General features: G+C 39.1%; 1 long non-coding RNA gene across 1 annotated transcript in view; it reads left to right on the forward strand.

Moving 5' to 3' along the window:
• The window catches only part of LOC146698164 (uncharacterized), a 166,656-nt gene that overhangs the window by 81,426 nt on the left and 62,998 nt on the right, over positions 1-22,232 (forward strand). Inside the window, exon 4 of the long non-coding RNA XR_014922995.1 lies at positions 6,917-6,979. This is a non-coding gene — a long non-coding RNA (uncharacterized LOC146698164). The remainder of the gene's footprint in view (positions 1-6,916; positions 6,980-22,232) is intronic.

The raw sequence follows: 22,232 nt of genomic DNA on the forward strand, positions 1-22,232 counted from the left end.
GTACAAAACACAATACAAGGTCCAAATATCCTACACAAACAAAAACAAACAAAAAGAAGAACAGATGGAACAAAGGACAACCTGTATCTATTAGTATTATCTTCGTACAACTTAAACTTTAGCCCTAATAGAAGCATCTGGAACTCGATGTAAAGGATGCTGACAATCCCAAATAGTGGTTGTAGCTTGAAGAAAGATAGCTGTAAGTCAGCTGTCAGTGGAAACTAAAACTTACCTCTACAAAGATTATAAGAGTCTAAAAAAACAAATTTTATTGTTGTTAGAAAATTTGTAATATTGTGGCACAAGCAGAACTTTCAGGCTGCGCCTTTTTGCTTCTCAGAAGGTTAGTATAAGTCTCAGCAGACGAGTGTCTGTGCTTTTGATTATTAAAGTAGGAATTAATGTCATCGCCCTTGCAGACAGACAAAAAGCTGTCTTGTGTCAGTTTTTCCAATATTTGCACATTTAATCAGCATCAGCATCTTGATCATCTTACTAATGTGCAAACCTTCAGATGCATTGCCTCAAACAGTCCGTGCTATTATTGAAATAAACGACACCAGAATCTTTTGATTCTACGAGCTCAATTTATGTACATGAAAACACAGCCTGCATTTCATTCAGTTGTCGCATGCAGTGCGCCTATAATTAGAGTGATTTACTGAGGCAACAGATAATTATATAATCATAGGCTGTGAATGTGTTGTATACTCATTTAGGGAGTGAAGCTGGAATCGATATTTCTACACATAACCGAGGTTGCTTTAGTTCAAGAGGAAGCAGTATAATAAAATATCGCCTAAAGCCTGAAAAGTTGATACTTGTTTAGTAACATCCAATAACTTCTGTGTCTCAATTAGATTCCTATCAGTTATCCTAATATGCTCTTTACTGAGTGATGGAAACGTAACTAGAATCTTTCATTTGTTGCATAAACATCACAGATAAGGCAGTGTGTCTGCTTCAATTGGAAATACAGTATATTACAATCCAATGAGTACGCCATCACCTGTGGTCCAACATCAGCTCCAAAAGCTGCTATTGCTATAAATTTTAAGCTTTGGAGCTAAAAGGAAGTATAGATGCCACCATGTATGAGTCAGGTCCTCTAACCACCCATAAATGTGAAAATAGTTAATGTGTTTCCATGCTGGTTCAAATGTCTATTTCTGCATCATTTGTGGTCCCAACCTCAGTTCCTTCTTCTCTAAACCAATAAGATGTATGAGTCAGGTTCCTTTAGCCATTTATAAGCATGGCATTGAGCAGACAGCCACCCATAAATGTCTTTGCCTGTGTCTCCAACTATTGCCAAAAGTCTTATTGCAGGGACTCTAAATGTCTTCTTAACCTGTTGATGAATATGTTTTTTCACTTTTCAAGATTTCAGGATGTGTTTCGTAGAAATAATATATGTCTTTTTTCGCAGGCAACTCTTCTTTCCTCTCTCCTTCATAAAAGTCGACATTTTACTCTATCTCCTTATTTTTCATTCTGTCAGTGTTTCTGACTTAATCTCTTTCTTAGTGTTTGGTGACTGTGTATGAATCAGGCCTTCTGGTGCATTTAGTTACATTTTCCTCCTTTTTTCTCTTGCTCACTGTCATTCTTTGTCAGGTCCTCTTGGCCATAGACTGAAATGCTGACAGACGATGCCCATGAATGATGAATGATGACTGGAGGTCTGTCTGGTGCCACATTATTGGAAGATTTGCCCCAAGCAGGACAGCAGGACCACTCAAAGTGGAAATCAACCGCAATGTTGAATGTTGTTTCGGTTGGAGTCCTAAATGAAGCAGCATTACAAAGAGTTTTCTGGTGAGTGCTGAAATGATCATGTCAGGATAAAAACAATAACCCGAATAGATTTTTTGTTAATCTTGTTATACACATATCTTTGTTCTTATCTCTGTATAGGATAAACCATATTTAATCTTAATCTACTCTAACGTGCTGTAATGTGACCAGATATTATAGCTACAGCCTTTCAGTGTGTATATATGTGATTTACATTTTATACTTTATAGGTCTTTGTTTGGATATGTTTCAAACTTTTAATGTGGATGTGAGTTCATATCTTTTTTTGCATACAGTCAGTGTGTATGTGTGTGTGTTTGCAGTGGGTGAATGGAAGCACATATACATTGACTTGAGGCATGTTTACACTTCTGCATTTATGTGCTACTGATTAGGTGTGAAAAGTGGCACCCAGAGTGTATGGGGAGTGAACTATATGTGTCTGCATGCAGACCCCTATAGTCTAGGGATGTATGGCAGTGTTGAAGCATGTTGTGGATATATTACTGTGTGTGTGTGTGTGTGTGTCTGTGTATTCCTAGTATGTAGGTCATCGGTGTATTCCTGATGAAATGTAGTCCTCTGGAGAACCCTACAGATATGAGGGCCTAAATTAGACACTATTATCTGTGTGTGTGTGTGTGTATGAGAGAGAGAGCTATACACATTTGCCGGACCAGAGCTTCACAGACATGTGTTTTCAATTTTGTGCATGCTTTTACATGTAAGAGCAGCATCACGAGTGTGTGTTTGTCCATCTGTGTGCGTAGGTGTTAAATTGCATGTAATTTCAAACATTATGTATTTATGTATGTGAATGAAAATGACACAGTGGTATCATCTGACAGACTCGTTGCCTATTATCACTGACCTGGGACTGTAAACCTCGGCCCTTGATTTTAACGACTGTTGGCACAGAAAGTCTGTCCATATTGTCACATTACCAAGCCAAACTGCTAATAAGCCTCAAGCACCACTCCAAGAAGAGTATGTGACCAAATGTAGGAAACACACACTCTGCTGCATAACATACACAAGAGGTGCATTTGCAGGAGTGATGAAGTTAGTTTTAAGGGTGACTGACTTTTATAACATGTAAAAAAAAGTGTTTGATGTCTTTTTGTACGTCTTTAACACTGAAATTTCAGTTTTGGAAATCCATTCAAAGCTATTACTCTTACATCTTGGTGTTTTGTATAGCTGCTGTTGGAGAAACAGGGCAATGATGATTAGGTTTCTTTAAAGTATACAGGACATACATATTTTGTGTCACTTTCTAGATACAAAATGTGTCTTTCTGAATACCCTGTGATCTTAGTGCTGTTGAAACATTACATATAATCCCCTTTCATTTCGAGATGTCTACATTTCCAGGCAGCCGACTGTCAGTAAGTCACAGGGACAATATGCAGTCAATCTGTCAAACCAATTCAGAATTTTGCCAGAGCTCAGCCCAAAAGTTATATTCAACCTGAGAGAGATGAATGGGAGTGAGAATGTCTACCTTTGAAAAGCTTCATGCTTTGACCAAATCATATGCTGTCACTCCTAAGCTTTAGAAGGCCTGCACTTTTCATCAAAGCCGTTGATGGCTACCTTTCACAGTACTGTCGAATACACCCTCAAAAGCTTCCCTCCCTCCTTTCCTTCCATCCCCTCCCAAATCTCTTTCTTCTTCCCTCCGATGTCTACTACCCCCCTGCCCCTCCACCCAATCCTTCCATTCCCCTTGTCCTTAATCCCTCCCCTCCCTCCTCTCCTCAATCAAACCCTCAAATCCCTCCAGGTTTTTTTCCCCCCTGTGTGTATGTGTGACTTCAGTACTGTCAAGATAGATGAAACAAGAAAAATTCAGATTCATCACAGTCATAACCTGCCATGATGATAATCCACTGCTATTCTTCCCTTGTGGCATTAGGCCGATGTTACTGGCCTTTTTGGGGTTTATTTGCATATTTGTTTCCCCTTTGTTTCTTTTGATGAATTATTTACTGTGGAGTAAAAATGACAGCAGAGATCAGTGATGATTGCTGTCACGGGCGGATGTGAGTTCTTTTCTCCTCTTTGTAATTGTTCTCTTCTTTGCTGATTTTCAATCAAGCTTTTTTTCTTTACTCATATTTCCTGGTGACAACAGACAATAAAGTGGGGGGGAAAACACACAGATATTTTAACATTGCCAGTGAAACCTTTCCACTGTCTAGCGGGAACGAAGCTTCCTTTGTTGTCGTAGTGATTATAGGGTAGGGAAAAGCTGCAAAAAGAGGAGAAAAGGGAGAGAGAAGGGATCAAATGGAAAAATACTGTGAACACAAATGTGCTAGGAGGACCACCTCACACACCTCCCACACACACACACACACACACACACACACACACACACACACACACACACACACACACACACACACACACACACACACACACACAGGGCAATTGAGTGAAAACACACACATCCTGCCCTTCATCATCCAACCATAAAAGAGACTTGATTAGAATAAGATAAACGACTAATAATAGTCGAGCAGTGCAGTTTGCGATCCTTTCAACTTTCTAACTGGAAACAGAAACGTCTTGCTGAGTTTCCAGGAGCTTAAGGTTTAGGCAGCATGTGTATTTGCAAACAAAACAATGTCTTTCGAGTTGTAATCACAGTGAGCTGTGTCCACATGCCTTGATTGTAAAGCCTCAGAAACACTGTCTTCGCAGTGTGTATCAGGATCTACCCTCATGTACACACACTTCCACGCGCGCACACACAACACACACTGCCACCCTGTCCCTGTGTTGGCCTATCCAAGAATAACAATGCATAATTCATGTTCCAAAGTCTCGTCTGCAGACAAAAGTCAGCGCTTGCATTTATTATTTATTGAAAACAGCTCACATGATGAATCCTTTAACAAACAGACTAAGCACTGTACCTATTTCTTTTTCTCATGCTGTTTGTGTTTTGGCATAGATTTAAGTAGGCTCATTAGCAGAGATGAGGATGCGAGGAGAGGAGAAGAATGGCAGGGAAGAGAGAGGTGAAGTGAGCCTGTGTGTGTGTGAGAGAGAGAGAGAGAAAGAGGAAATGAGGCGAAGGGATAAAGGGATAATTTTTTGAAAAGGTGTGAATTAATGAGTCTTGGGCGTCGCAGACTAATTAATACAAAAATGAAATGCTTTGAGCGTTAAGTTTAAGGCCTTCATTACATTTAAACAATGAAAGTTTACCCCGCTAACCGCTGGGTGTTTGACTTTACTTAACTGCACTGAAAAACCTGGATGTAACAGATTTGTGTTGCTACATAATAACCGAATCTTTTTTCCATGGCTGTTGCAGTGCTGCAGCAGTGCTACACTCCAGCAGAATCAGTCCAAGCAAACACCCGTGCACACCCGCTTTCCAATGTCATGGCTGCACTTGTTGTGTGGGCAGTTTGCCTTGAAGACGGGGAGCAATTTATTGTAGAGTGAAGGGACCCTGTGCTATCCTATGCTAATGCAGTCATCATTTATTCCAGAGTACTTGTATTTTTTTCTCTCTCTCTCTTTCTCCTTCTACTCCACCCCCTTCACCATCCATCACTCTTTCAAGCCATGAGGTATTATCTTTGCGGAACGTTTTATATTCAGTCTTCCTTTAGATGGGTGGAGGCGCGCGCACACACAGTCATTTTTGTTAAATAAAAACGCAATCAAATCTGGTCTCGCAAAGGTTGAATAATTGATGCGTTATGTTAAAAAAGGAATGAAATAATCATAGCCTGTTGGATGTTGGAAGAATATCAAACCCAGCATTGGTGCTTGGCAGACTGGGCTGAGCAGGGTAGGGGCCTTATGTATTTGGGACGGCTGCCCTGTAAAATAATAATGAACAGCAAAGAGTAAGGAGATTAGGAGATTTTTGTTCTGCACTGTACCTGACACTTTGTAAATGCCCACCCATGCTTTTGTTATACAGCGTGACCAGGATCCATCTATCCTGCACTGACAAATCAAAATTTTCTGTAAATGATTCATTTGGTGTGCCATTCCAGCAGCTCTGCAAAAATGGGTGCAGTAGTAGGTACACACGAAGTTGCTGTTGTCGTTGCCGCTATGGAAACAATACATCTTAGGCATATTATTTTTTTATTTAACCATTTGCCAAAGCGTCAAATAACAATAATGTTGTCATTTATATTAGATATTAACAAAGTCACAATACCAGACCAGACTAAATAATAAATCTGAATAGCATTCTAATAAACATACTTGATGTTGCAGTGATTCATGGTCAGCTCATCAGCATTCAGCTTTACTAGTCTACAGTATAAGCTCTTAGGGGTGATGAATGAAATAATATCTGCTTGTTTGCCACTGTAGACTAGTGGGACCTGTTTTCACAGCCATAAAAGTCAGCTATGAATATATACATAGTGTACATCTCTTTATGGATCATGCGTACACATCCACAAACACAGACTCCAAATAATATCATTGTTTCAAATGAAGATGAACTGTTTTTATAGTAAGGAACACCTTTAAGATTGTGCCCATTCGGTATGTAGCAACCGTGCAAAATGAGCATATTCATTCACAGCTCCACTGAGTCGTGTGCAGCCGAGCATTGCTCACCGATAGCGTTTTTATTAATGTTTCAGATTTCCATTAACCAGATGTGTCTGGGTCAAGAGGTGCATTTGTCCTCTCTTTTAATGTGGTGATTGCAGCTAGGGTTTTATTGATACTTAAAGATGCTGTACAGGATGCTGTGTGAGCAGCATGATAAGCTGCTTGATTGTAAGTAAGAAGGGCAGGCAAAAAAATATGTGTGTGTGTGTCTTGTTCGGGGATCACTGAGACAAAAACTTGTCATTTACTTATATATTTATTTCCTTCTTGATTCACTAAAGGATAATATGAAATACACTCAGCGTGCATTAGGCCTTTATATATTCAGCGCACCACTGCAAACCTATAGACAGCCACAAAACATGTACAAACAGCGCCATTTTATCTGTGCTTCTCAGTTTTTCTTTATTCTGCCAAACCCTTCCCTCCATCCCTTTTCTGTGCCCTCTGACTAGTCAAACAGTGTTCTACTCAGGGGGCTTATTTTATTAATTCACCATTTCCTCTGTTACAGGCCGCTTTCATTGTAGTCCACATAGCAAGAAGACCACCTCATAGGGATTTTCCTCTTCACCAGGTAACCACAAAGGGTAAAAGAAGCACATTATCCACATGTACAACACCCAACCCCTCCCACACACGCAAGCTTTTTGTGCTATATTGTGCTGACCACCGTCGCAGCAGGAAAAACACAAGTGCGCACACACATAGCATATTATCTTTATGAGGTGTTATACACCAGTGACCACCAACACAGGGTCTCAGTGTTCTCTAATCCACACTCAGACTGAAAAGACTGTTCCATGCAGTAGAGGGATTACACTGTCGGATTAATGTGAGTTTTAATTTGAGTCATTTTGAGAGCCCGTGATAATAGGAATAGGTGCAGGGAATAATACCACTGCTCCGATATGAACTGAAATGTGGTACAACTTTATATTATTTTATTACAGCTGAGTCGGCTTCAGTGAGACACACATTGTTTGCGTGCGTGTTTGTCCTTGTTTGTCTCACTGGAGATGAGCACGCAGAAGCTTTATAAGTCTGTGAAACCTGCTATTATCACTATGGCTAGCACAGATATTGGAGTGGCTCAAGGAAAAAGTTTTCATTTAGAGTCACTGATTAGCTGCTTATTGTGCCCAAAACAATTTTGAAGTTATTATGAAAAGAAGGCAAAATGCATTGTTTGGAATTTTATTTATTTATTTTATAGATTTTCCACTTTTATAGATTTCAGACCTGCAGTGAACAAACATTACTCTGCTTTTTCCCCTCTCAGTCCTCATCCGTTTGTATCAGCATGTTACTGCTTTTCAGCCTTTTCTGACTCTAAATGAATCAAATGCTGCTGTTGTGTTATCCAACAATGGTTGGAGAAGGCAGCATTACCAAAATTATTTTGACTTTGTGCAATGAATTTGTTATATCATTGTCTTTGAAATGGTTGTTCTAAAGATGGGGTCCACTTGTAGTCAGTTGTTGTCTTCAAAGCAACTTCAGTGCATCAAGATGGTTATAAAAAGGGCAATAAGACTAAGGTAGTTCGCTGCTATCGGTCTGCTATCAGTGAATGGAGTTAAGTTGCCATTCGCTTGCAATCTGTTTGTGAATTTGGTGAAAATGGCAAATCTGTTTCTGTCTGCATACAAAAGAAATTCACATTAAACAGAAATTTAAGTCCAGTAAGAACCTTATAGATCTGAAAGAGAAATTCAGAAACGGCTCCACAAATAGTGACATAGTTGCTCTAGGAGGGCAAAATGACAGGCGCTTGACAACCTATCTTTTCTAAAGGATTGATTCTGAATTTGGCTTCCAGCTCCCGATTGCAAAGAGATGCATCACAGATGAGAAATACTCATTTATGCAGACAGATTCTGATTGCAACATGGTGGGATTGAGTCTACATAGTTTAGGTACCTAAATCTAAACTAAAGGCAATAGGTGAACCCACTGCTACCCTCGCTGACGGCAGCAACTTCTGACAGAAGAGTACTATTTGACACCCAGGGATGAAAACACTGTCTGTTTTCTTTATATTTTATCATTCTTTGTGCATTACCAGTGCGAAACAGTTCTTGTGTATAGAACCCAGTGCTTGCAGTCCTCCATTCTAGGCAAAATAAACAACAGCTGCTATCAAATATGGTAGATTAACTCCAAAACAGAGAGAGCCCAGAAACATGATATGATGTTCATTCCAAAGTCATATTCTTATTATCAGAGGTGTGGACTCGAGTCACATGACTTGGACTCGAGTCAGACTCGAGTCATTAATTTTATGACTTTAGACTTGACTTGAAAAAATGTTCTAAGACTTGTGACTTGACTTGGACTTTTACACCAATGACTTGGGACTTGAATTGGACTTGAACCGGTTTACTTGAAAAGACTTGATATTTCACCCCAAATATAAAATTTAACATGCATATTATATAGAGATTGAAAATGTGACGTCATTCACGGGTAGAACCGCAAAGGATTCTGGGAACTCGTGGCAAGCGGTACTAGCGCACGCAGGCTTTCAATTAAAATCAGTCACACAGCGATAAAAAGAAACACAAAAATGTCAAGAAGCTGTTGTATTATTAACTGCAATAGCCGGTCGCATGACAGCCACGGGAAGCCGACGGGTAAAGAGATCGGTTGTTATCGGATTACGTCGTGGAAGAGAAATTGTTCGAACCATGTTTCCGAAGTAACAAAGAGGCGACTGGATTGCAGCCATTCAAAGATCAAATATAACGTCCTAGAACACTCCAGCTCACAGGTTAGTCTGCTCCAAGCATTTACACAAAGGTCAGTCTGCTGTTGTAGTTAATGCGTCATTTTTCTTAACATAATTGGTGATATAGGTTACAAGCAAGTCTGGCGCTGAACAGAAATTGTCGCGCTATGCTCCTTTATTTATTGTGCATAAATAGTGAATTGTCCTGACACAATATTGTGTTTCGCTTCTGTTATTATGGTACACTGACAAAAACACATACTTTTATTCACAGGATAAAACAGGTTTTTTGTATCACTAATTGTCCAGTACGATTACAGCATACAATATTATTGTCACTGCTACATTTCTGTGATGCTACCAGAAATTATTTCCACTACTAATTAATTACCGTTGAGCTCAAAGGTCCTATTAATAAACGGTTAAGGAATGTGTATTTATGAAGACGATTTGTGAGACTGGTAAACTTATGATACGTACGATGGTCTTTCGTTCTACACGGTGCATTTCAAGGTCCTGCACCCATCCGTCGGTAAACTGTACCTGGGCTTGTTGCAGTGACCTGAAGTTACTAAACTTCATGAGTGTGTGCACTCACTCCAAGAACCATATGATTATAAATATGCATATAAATATGCTAAGATGAGATAGCTGACTTCATCTAACTAGCAAATGTTTTCCAGGCTACGTTGGTGATACAGTTTTTTTTAATATGTATGATATTTTTGTCATGCGATTTTAAAGCCGGTCCTACAACCACATCCAAGAATAACATGCAGCGTATCTCAGAACTGTCGGTGAAAATTATTCTTGGAGCTAAGTTTAATTGAGCTGCATTTTAAAGAGGTGCAATTTCACAATTTGTGTATATTTTCTAAGTTCACTATTTTGTATGTGTTGAGAAAAACACAGATTTTAAAATTACATGGTCTAATATTTACATTTAGCATAACTGCAACATTATTTTTTCTTTTTTTTTTTAAAGACTCGAAAGGACTTGAAATTCAAAGTTTCAGACTTGTGACTTGACTCTGACTTTTACACCAGTGACTTGAGACTCGACTCTGACTTGCCTGACATTACTTGAGACTTGACTTGAGACTTGAGGATAAAGACTTGAGACTTACTTGAGACTTGCAAAACAATGACTTGGTCCCACCTCTGCTTATTATACTATTGATACAACTCTGGCAATTGTTATAATCCTAACAATATAATCCTGTAGGAGATTACAACAATCGAATCCCAAATTCACTGTGGTTGTTGATCCATATTGCTTTTGAAAAACTCACTGCTGAACTGTTCTCTGAAATTGCTTGCTGGAATTTTCATCAGTCTGTTGACTTAAAATTAAAAATAAAAAGTCAATAGATTTGTTAAACAACAGAAATGACTCTTACTGGGAGTGACTGGGAAAGAAATGAATTCCATCACTGCGTAGACCACATCATCTCCTTTGGCTCTGCACCACCGTCCTCTCTCGCTGTGATCAGACAGTCAGTGGTGATTTCATTTTACATAAAGTAGAGGAAACTACAGTTAAAGTGCCATATCTCAACTTTGACTTGAAGTTTATGTTAAGTTTATGAAACTTACAAAAGAAAAGGTTTAAAAGTAATTGGACATGTGACACTGTGTGGGCAGCTCTCGCTTTATTTAAACGTTTTCATACAAAATATGCTGTAATTACGTGCCATCTGCAAGTAAAGACAAGAAAAGCAAATGAAGTAAGCATAATAGAAACACTCAAGAAGCACATCTGATAAAATCAAGGCCAATTGCTTTGCTGAAATCAAACATTCTAAAAACAACGGTGTTCACAGAAGAAATGGCAGGGAACATTATATTAACAACATTGCACGCCATGTTGGTAATGTATTTTGCGTTTTAAACAACCCCCCCAAAGAAGAGCTTTGAGAACTTTTCTTGAAGGCTACTCAAAGAAATTATTGGGACACTTGCCTAAAAGTTCTAAGGTGGTTATAACAAACATTGACTTTTGAGCACATTAGAAATGCACAAATTGTGCTTGCACATTTAGATAAATCCCTCAACCTATATCCCATTTTCCAACCAAAATATGAAGAAATGAGGGGTCACTCAAGACTTTTGCATAGTACTGTATATAGGATCATAGCACTCAGAACTCATTAGAGAATGATTAACCTGGACAGCGTCTCATAATTTAACAGGATAATGATACTAAGAATATACAGCCAAAGACATTTTTCAGTGTAAAGAGGTGGAACATTGTTAGTTTGGCAAGCATTTAAGGTCCTCAATCTTGAGAATCCATCAAAATCCATCCATGCAGGCTTCAAGCCATGTTCTTGTAGCCAGACCACAGCAGGTTTGGATCTGTCAGTGTCCCATGAGAAATTACTGGCTAATAAGGTTGCTGCTACAGCATGTTTTAGCTATAACAAGGTAACAATAACAAAGGTTTATGCAGTTTTAGACCAAGTATGTTTTTGAAGTGACTTTCTGGGAATCACAATTTTTTCTTAATAAGACGGTAAGAAATATCTAATCATGTACAAACTACATATCAATCTGCACTCAGTGCATGCTAGCTTTCTGAACTGTGCAGTCTGTGCCTTTTCCCAGCTTCTGTGCTATATCCCATGATTCATCTGACTTGTAACAGTTGTGTTTTATGAAAGCCTTTTTTCAAACAGTTTCCAACTTTGATTTCCCAGGTTCAGTGTATTAAACACTCTAATATGATACATTTTAAATTTTATATACACAGCCTGTTGTCATAACTCCTAAGGAAACAAAATAAATTTGAAGTCTAATTTCAGTTTTCAGTCAATACGTCAGTTGGTTCGCAGCTGTCAAACATTCATCTACTAAGAAGAATTTGAAAACATTCGGATCCTTTACAGAGGGGTTGTTACAAGGTATCAAAATGTCTAAAAAAAAAAACCCACTACCCAAGACAAAGAGATTACCCCAGCACTCCTCAGCGCGATGATTTTTTGAAGCCCCCCAGAAGAGCATTTGAGCTTTGTATAAAGGAAAAACAACACAGGAGAAGCACCGGGACATACAGTGCAAACTCCAAAACACAATACACAAAGAGATGCAGTGCAAGCTACAAGAAGAAGACCAAGAGATGCAGTGCAAGCTCCAGCAATTCGAGAAGAAAAATGTAGGGCTTCAAGTGATGTTTAATGAAGCATTCAAAAGAAATACACAACTGCAACAAGAGAAAGAAGATCAAGAACCTTCAGTGTAAGCTTCAAGAAAAAGACCAGGAGATGCAATGCAAGCTCCAGTGCATGGAGAAGAATATGAAGGGCTTCAAGTGATGTTTAAACAAGCACTCAAAAGAAATGCACAACTACTGAAGGACAAAGAACAACTGCAACAGATGCAAAAAGAAATGCAACATGATCTCCAAGAGTTTGAGAAGAAAAGTACAGTTAAGAGTATTATACAACAAAGCAAATGACAAAAACATTGAAATTGAGGACGAGAAACAAGAACTAGAAAAAATATGCACAGAAAGCAGAGTAAAATCTAAGCAATGGTGAGCAAAAATACCCATTTGCAACAAAGTGCAGTACACAAACACTGAAATGCAAGAGGAGAAGCAACGACAGAAAATAAATACATAAAGACATCCAGTGTACACTTCACGACCTGCAGAGGAGACATCAAGAGTTACTGGCCATATCTGACAAAGTACAACAAACAAACAACGTCATGCACAAGGAAAGGAAAGTTCAACAAGAAAAACATTAAAAGAAAACTGCAAGAGAAAAACAAAGAGCTCAAAGAAAAGCACGAAGAAAAGCAGGAAAAATTAGAAGAACTGGAGAAAAGGTGTAAGAAACTTGAGCTGCAGCATACAGAGCTTTTCAATGAGATGACAAACCTCACAGCGCAGAACAAAGATCTGCAGGAACTGTGCCTGCAAAAGAAGAAAAAGCACTTCAGGTTTTTCATGAAGAAGGACTCCGCTGCTTCTTTAGTTCAGCCAGGAAAAGAGTAGCCTGATCCTCCTCCTGCAGGGGCAAAGTAGACAATAAATGATGAAAATAAATTTAAATAAATAATGTCGTTTAGGAACACTACTGAATGTTACTTAAGAAAATCTGAATAAGGTAAACTGAGCTTTATTTAACCTGACGCTCTGTATTAAGATTTGTTGACAGGTTTGAATTGGATAACAGGATGAAGGCAAAGAATAACTCACGAAACGTTTAAGAATAATTCACCTTAATTGGATAACTGGACATACGTAAAGTCTCACTTTAACCATTTGTCTTTGTTTTATGAAGAAACGTTTACATTTATAGTGTCGACTAATCGGTAAGGGTGTGACAAATTAAGTATGAAAACAGCAAAGGGGTCAGTTGAAGCTGCACACATGTGTGTGGACTGTCACAATATGCAGATCAATTGCAACTGTGAAATTAATGCAGAATTATTCTGTAGAGCATGGATCCCTTAGAACGTACCATCACGTGCACAAGAAAACCCCATTTACACAAAAAGGAAGCGTCATTCAGAGTTGCAGCTGTTGAGTAGAAATGCATGTACTGAGTGTAGATTGCTATGTAGTTCATTAGATATTTCTTATATTAGCTTGTTAGCTCGTATTTTATGAAAGTCCATTCCATTTTTTCAAAGAGTTTCCAACTGTGATTTCCCAGGTTCAACGTATTAAACACCCCATTAACTTTGAAAGAGCCTTCATTTTTATTTGAAATTGACTGGTCTGCCAAACAAACAAATAAGTAACTGTCCAAATGCTTGGATCTGGATGCCAATAAATTCTGCAAATGCTAACCAAGTGAACAAAAGAGTTGCACACACTTACTTTAAGACATATATGATTTTTTAATGTAATTGCATAAATCTCCCTCTGCAAGAAATGCAATGAGAAGTTCAGTGCAGCTGCTGTTCGCTTCTTCTGAAGCTGTTCTAAAGAACTTGATCTTTTTCCCATTTTCTTGGTTTCCCACTGACTTGGTACTGTATCATATCTGTAGCCTTAGCGATGGGTGTCAACCTCACAGGGAACAGAGATTATTCCAACACTGACAGTTACTCACAGCTATCTGGGCATGTCTAAAGAAGCTATATGCATCATTTAAGGTAGAAATTATTATTAATGTCCTTTGATGATAAGAATATGGTTAATAATTATTAATACATATCCTTATTCATTTGTAGTGCAGACTCAAAGTTCCCTAGCTTTTGCTGGCTAGCAGTAATGCACAATTCATAAACTTGTTTTATTTGTTTTTGTTTCTTTAAATATAAAGGCTAAACTCACAGCATTTCTTCCTCTCTGAATACACCTTCTGGGAAAAGAACAACTACAGAATTGGAAGAGTCTATAATGTAAATAGAAAGAACCACGGACCAGATTTTAAACTGAAATCGCCTTTCACGCTGACGTACACTTGAACAGAACACGCAGCAGCTGGTAAAATTGCAATGTTTTGCGCGCTAATTTGGTATGTGCTTCAAAATCAGCAAATTGGGACAACCTTGCTGAAATGGAGATGCTTTTGGCAAGTGAAATGGCCTGCCTCATATATTATGCTAAAAAAATACACATTTGAAAGGAACGTCTGACGCTGTAAGCAGGAAATTGGGGGTAAATTGGCACATTCTCTCAGCTTTTAAGTTAATTGTGCTCGTGCTATTGTCAGGGCATTTGCAGGGTGACAGACAGATGGGCGAGGGCTGACACATGTATTTGGAAGAGTTTAAAATTCAAATGCTCCTCATGTGTGAATGCAGACACCTGCGGTAATCAGCTGGCTGGTGTGTATGTGGTGTGAGTGACGTGCAACCTTGTATTTACCCATAAGCCTCTCTGTCCCTGCCCGTCTTGCTGTCAGGGTTCCTCCTTGTTTTCTGGTGTCAGGTATGCTGTCACGTTTTCCTGAGTGATTAAAAACCCTGGAAGGAAAAAAAAAACACTGTGTACTGTGGTTATATTTTCTAAAAGGAGTTTTAAAGTAAGGAGGCAAGGTATTTATTTCTGTTTGAGCTCCTGGGCATGGTTGATCTCTGTGCTATTAAAAATTCATTCACTGATAATACCCCCACTCCCCACCCCCAACGCGTTCCTCTCCATCTCCCTTCCCCTGTCTCCCTCTGTAGAACGCTCATTTTCTCAATGGTATCTCTGTTTCTTTGTGTCAGTTCACTTCACTTTATTGGCATGGGGTGTGATTCACTGTCTCTATCTCTCTTTGTTCGCGTTGTCTCTCCTTTCATTCTGCGTCTCCTTCCCTCTCTTTCCTCGCTCTTCAAAAATCTGCCATGGAAGCGAGACAGAAGAGCGCCTGCTGTTTCTCTGACACACTCTTCCTCTCTTAAATCAAAACCAACTGAGGCGAAATCAGGTTATTACCTTAGCAGTGTTTCTTCTCTCTCCCTCGCACCCATTCTTCCATTTTTGCCCAAGGTCTATGAAATTTTACACTTTGAAAAGAAAGGGCAGCCGCTCAGTCAGACGAATGGGTGCGAGCTGAATTTGAAAGGAGATTGCTGCATAAATAAAACAGAAAAAATAAATAGCCTACTGAAGTGTGAGATGGATGTCTGACAGGGCCTGACGATGTATGCGTGCGCATGTGTGTGTGTTTGTGTGCATACTCTTGCCCCTCGGTCTGCCTTCAAACGCTACACCTCAGACCCCTCACACGCACGTACCCGTTACAGGGGGTGGTGTTATCAAGTTTGTTGTGGTCAAATATTTGTGATTTCTTTACTGCCTTTCATCCTTGGAGGCAAATAAGGATAGGCATTTATCAGTATGTGATCTCAGAGAGTTGGAAGAGCTCCATAAGTTCTCCGAAAGGAACAAGTTTTGAATGTATACTACACACAGACGAAAGATGGGGAATAAGGGAAAACACAAAGTAAAGACCTAACTTTCAGCAGAGGTGAGCAGACTGAATGGAAAGCTGAAAACAAAGGGAAAAAGTCCATTTAAAATGCATGCATTCAAGTGATACAGATGGAAAGGGATGAAAGAAGTTATAACAAATTGAACAGAGTAAAGAGTTGAAGGAGAGGAGCCCAAAAAAGCAAGGGCGGTCAGTAAACAGCACGGCAGAGAGTCAAGCAGACATAAACAACTGCAGCTAAAGATGGATGATAAAGACGGAGGAACGGCTGTATCGGTGATGAACGATCAGCAATGTGGACGGGCAAATGAATGATTTGAGGAGAAGAAAGGGGAGGGAAAGGTTGTAAACAAGTCAGAATAACCTCATAAGAATGGCATATCCACCAGAGCTAGGATGGATTGTTGTATGTTATACAAAAAATAAAGGAAAGTTGTCACAATGAAGTAACCTTTGCATGACCTTGGATTGAAAGGGAAAGTAGGAAAGTGACAAAGTTAAAATCTAGCACAGAGCACGGAGATCAAGGACGCAGATGGTTGAGAGAGGGAATGAGCACGGAATAATGAAAAACATGTAAAATAAATACCTAACCTTCTGTTTGCTTTTCAAAAGTACAAATAGAATAAGATGTCGGCGCTTTGTAGACGACACAAACGTGTTTTCAATGAGGCTGCTGTATGGAGAGACCAGGTTGATTAGGAGCTGTGTCATCTTTTGCCAAGACTCGCTTTCTTTGAATAAATACAAGAATCTTTGGAAGACTCAAGAGTGTGTCTCTTTGTGCACTTGTGCATGTCTGCCTGTTTGCCTCTTTGTACAAGGCCCAGATGATCGGGTCAGACTCACACTTCTGTGCGTCCATGACCTGCCAACAACACCTCCACATTAACGCAGGAGAAGCAGTTGATACCACGGACCTAATGAGCACACTTGAGCATGTGAAAATAAAGCAGGGCGGCTCAACTGTAAGACTTTTTTTTGTTTCTTTTTCTTCCTCCTGACAGGCTTACCTTTGTAACACAGATTTTTCTTTGTAAAATTTGGCTATGATGAATTGAGCTGGATGTGAAGCCAGCCATATATGCAGCAGGGAAGTTCTTTTCAAGTCCAATTTACCTGATATGTCTTTGAACTGGAGGAAATGGGAACATCTGTTTAAAAGCCCCAAAAATATATGGGAGTAAAAGCTCCAAAAGGCCCCTGCTGACCCTTGGTTCAGTCAAACAGTAGTGCTGCTTTTTAATGTGCAGACTGCTAAACCACTTTGTGCTGCTTGCATTTCTGTCATAGAACTAAACCTGATAACGAACTGTTGTATATTTATAGCTCCCAGATAGTGTCTCGTCACACCTTCTTGTCTATACCATATTACGTGACTGTATTCATGTCAGCTGCACTTTAATTAAATGCAGACATCTTTTCATTCCCTACATTTGTTATCACTTTGAAACAAATCCATCACACCTTTTTTGCACACATGATTTGAAGCCTGAACAAATCTTAGCAGGGCTTAATAAATGAAATCAATTCATGATTTTTACTTTTTTTTTTTTTTTTTAAACAACCTGAATTCCTCAGTGGTGAGAACTAAACAAGGCTCCTACATTCATCCCAGCAGCCCACCCTCTCTCACCTGTGCAAATTACTGTGTGTAAACAGATTGGATCGCACTAGCTTCATGTGGTTAGCCACTTCCCTAGCTGGGACAGGCTCCACTCAGGAGAAATAAACCATTTCCTGTTCACCGAGGGAACGATATGCTCAACTGTAACATACTGTAATTCTTTCCAGACGCTGGGTAGATTTGATCTTGTTGGAAAAAGTGCAGTACTAACAGGAGACATGTTCAGTAATGCAGAATACTTTAAACACATTCATAGGTTTCATTTCTTTAATGGGTGCATGCTAAAATATTGAAATAAAAACATGGAGTTAAACCCAGTGTACTACCTGCAGTCATTTTAAATTACTCCATATAGGACAAGATGTCTTGTAATCCTTAATGTGGGTTCCTTAAGGGTCAGCTTGAATTAACAGTCATCTGGGCCCTTTATTTCCTTTGGGCGTGTAACTGTTTTAAACTCCCAAAGTAAACTCCACGCCTTGCAAATGTGTAGCTGTTCTGTTTCTTACTCAGTGAAAAAGCTTATGTAAGCTTAAAAAAATATCATTTTATTGTAACATTATTCATTATTATTTATTGTTTGTGTCATCTCTCTGAGATACTTACTTTATATGTAATCAGTCATCCAAACAGTTCATTATGAATTGGACACAAGAAACAGATTTGGCTGCAGATGCAGTGCAGAACCATCCTTGTTTGAACCCGTGGAAGATCCTCCAGCGCCGGATATATCTCAATGCATCTTCTAGTCTTCTGCTTAGTTATCACACTGATAATCCTAAAACTGTGAAAACAGACACTATCCTTAATTGGTTTGTATCATATCTCTGAAAAACGCATAGTTTACTGTCACTTTGGAATGTAATTTGATGTCTTTTTTTAATGAATGCTATTGCAATATTGGGCTAGACCCTCAATGCTACTGATGACATCTAATCTTCGTGACAGCTTATTTTGCAGGCTGACTTCTCTTGATCTCCCACACTGATATGCAGAGTGTAAATGTTTGAATGTTTTATCGCACAAGTGAAAACGGGAAAGACAGAGGTTTAAAAATATGGGCTCAGTTGCAGTAGGCATTGGATTAATTATACAACGATTCAATAATTGCAGTATATTTAAATATTAAAAAACATTATGAACATTTAAAGTGAATGAGTTAGGAAGATCATTAATGGATAATGAGTTTAGGAATATACGATGTGTTATGTGTTAGTGCTTTGATAGGATCATCAATCCTATACACTTTTTATTTGGTTAACGGGAGCTTCACAAGGTCGCCTCATACCCTGCTCTAATTTTTAAGTCCGACCTTGTGTTGGCGTGTGTGTATGTGTGTGAGTGCGTGTGCATGTATATGTAATAAAGAAGAATTTCACTTAGTGTGGAGACATATCCTGGCAAATCCACAGCTCAAAACACATAAGCAGTAAGTTTCCTTGACCTCAAATGTTGTTAAAATATTCACAAGTACAAAATATTGTTTCTTCCTCTTGATTTTACCTGATTTTCAACCTTCTTTTCTTCCTTTAATCTTTTTCTCTTGTTAGCCCACAGACTGTGTTCTGTAGTACCACAGGAGTTCTGTCGTCTGCAGAACAATTATGTCAATTATCTTGCATTTAAATGGTTTCCAGAGAGGAGTTCCTTGGCTAATAACAGTCAAATGAAGTGACAACTAACCAATTAATCTCACTCTAATTGCTCAGTAGGTACAGTCAATCAATCATAATGCCCCTCTCTCTGTACTTTCTTCCTTGCTTTCAGCGCACATTTTACACTCGGTAGCTTGGCTCACTACATGTCAATCAAATATTAATTCATCCTTTCGCTCCTGTGGGGATGGAAGTGCATTCCAGTGTGTTGACTTCATGGCTATGCTGCTAGTCAGCACATTTGACTTCTATCGTGACAATGTTTGCTTGAAAATGCTTTATGGGCAAATTAAAAGAGTAAAGCAACAGTAGAGATAGGGAGGCCATTCATTTCATAATTGCATGTTTGCAGCTTTGATCATGTTACATAGACAAACATTAGCTCACTGTTAGTCTATATTTAATAGTCTAAATTGCCAAATCACTGCTCCATATGCTAGAGACCAAGAGCCTTTGAACTGACAGTTTCACAGACTCGAATGTTATGATATATCTTGTGAGATTTACACTATGTGCAGCTTTGCTTTCTGCACCCTTGCACACATGTATCCAGAGCCACAAGCTTGAGTGAAGCACAGAGCTGAGCAGCTAAAATCTGCCTGAGTGCTTTACTGAAATAATTTATTCCGGTGTCATTCCAGAAAAAAAAAGGTCACATTTGCAATTTGCAGCAGTGGTGATGGAAATCTGAAAAACAAACTATTACTGTTTAGTACGTTTAAAAAAGTTGAAAAATGACACTTTAATGTGAGCTTTGTGAGGTTTTTGGGAGAGCTTATTTATGTGGTCAGCATTATGAGGAGGTAGGGTTAGTGAGTGACTCATTAAAAAAAAAGGAAACAGCAAAGAATGTGAGCCTGTGTTTTGTCCTAAAGTGGGAGAATCCGCTCACCACTCCAAAAATTTGGAGTTCGTAACATAATGCTGGGTTTCCCTACAAGTAATGCTAGTCAAAAATGTCCATACAAAATCTATTGGTTTCTCTGAATCGTATTTTTTTGGCATAACAAGATATTTTCACTGAGCACGTATTGACAATAATATCCAAGTTTTATTCCAGTCTTATTTATCCTGGCACATTTAATCTCAAGAGCTGCTCATTAAACGTCTGTCTTTAACAAATTCCCATCAGCGAGATGTTAGTCACCTGCACGCTATTAAAACATCACAACATTGAGATAGTCATTCTTAATTCTCTCATATTAACACTTTACATCAGGTGCATCAGGGTCTGTGAGTGTGTGTCATTCACTACAAGTGCTTGAGTAAAAGTGCTAACAAAAAACTTGCTATTTTAACAAACGAGGATGCCAGTTTATTTCATTTATTCTCCACAAAACTGCACTTTTATTATAAATCGTGTTTTGGACACTTTGGATTTTTGAAGTTGTGCCTTGAAGCTACTGCTCACTTATTTTAAATTTCTCAGTCTCCAAATGTTATTGCAATAAATGTGTTTATTGAGTCAAAACTTGTTGGATATTTTGTTCAGAGTGATCCCACACAAATGCCATAGTGCTGTCTTCTATGGTTAATGTAGTAAACCCATAATGTCAGCGCTTATTATACTAGCTATTGATTTTTCAAATTTGCGTCCTTTTGCCCCTTTTGATGTGTATATTCATAGAAATTAAGCATAAATATCATCACAAAGACTCAACTCAAAACAGAAATTTTGATTAGTAAATGTAAACCCCAGAGGAGCACTCAACAGTCAAGCAGATATCACTGCCAGCAAAGTCCTTGAAACTGCTGTGAACCTCAAATGTTTGCCGTTCACATCAGTGCAACAACACAGTTGATGTGGAATAGGCAGGCCTCCTGCCATATTTGCAGTTTCAGGATTTAGCCTGAAATAACAAAACAGTTCTTAATAGTTCTTAGTTAAGCTCTGCAGGGCCTACATGCAGTATAAAACTGACCGCAGTACTCTGGCATTACATGTAATTAGTTGCTGCCCAGCACTGCCCGCCATGTATTCTGTCAACAACAAATGTATATCTGCAGGTTGTATTAACTGCAGCTATACATGAATTGGCTCAAAAGTCTGAAATTGATTGGGGGGGAAGAAAAATCTGCCATGTGGGCACGTATGCTTCGTCCCACACTGTCACGGCTCGTGGTGTCAAATGTTGTCTGAAAATATTGTTTTCCCTCAGTGATGTTTAATTGTTCCTCAACCAATTCCCCTTTCCATTCTCATTCCCACCACTAATTAGGAATGGAATTTAACTAGCAATGACTTTAGCGGGGAATCAGAACACACCCAGCCATTATAAAAAACCTAGGGACCCATAATGTGGTGTGGACTTGGCCACTGAAACCATGGGGTGGAGAGACATGAGGAGAGAGCTGCTGCTTCTCTCTGCTGCTCTTTGCATTTTTGGTTCTGGTCTTTGTTGCCATTGGCCTGTCATGAGAAGTTTCTCTCTTCCCATTTTGAAATTGTTTTCTGTTTGTGTTCCTCTGCTCTTCTGGCTTTTTTTTGTTTTCCTCTCAACATCTCTCCGTTTCTCTCTTGACCTTTAGTGTCACCTCATTCTTTTTCCTCCACCCTCGCTCACACACACACACACACACACACACACACACACACACACACACACACACACACACACACACACACACACACACACACACACACACACACGCGCGCTCTTCCTCCTTCCCACTCTCTCCTGCCACAGTAAGACCTAATATGAACTTTTGCTAGGAGCTGAGATCTATTTTATTGCCAGTGTTACTGTGAATGCCTTCATAAATTTAATGCTGTAATGCCTTTGAACAGCCTTCAAGTCCTCAGATTCATAAACACACACGCGCACGCACACACACACAGATACACGCACAGTTGCTCCCATTTTTTCCCACTTTTCTTTATGAACTTCCCAACACATGCACAATCGCACACGCACAGATGTGATGTGTGAATGAGG

The sequence above is a fragment of the Copadichromis virginalis genome, linkage group LG11 (assembly GCF_057382275.1).
Source record: "Copadichromis virginalis isolate Kocher_CV1m ecotype Utaka linkage group LG11, C_Virginalis_male_GT1.1, whole genome shotgun sequence".
In the NCBI taxonomy this organism is placed as follows: domain Eukaryota; kingdom Metazoa; phylum Chordata; class Actinopteri; order Cichliformes; family Cichlidae; genus Copadichromis; species Copadichromis virginalis.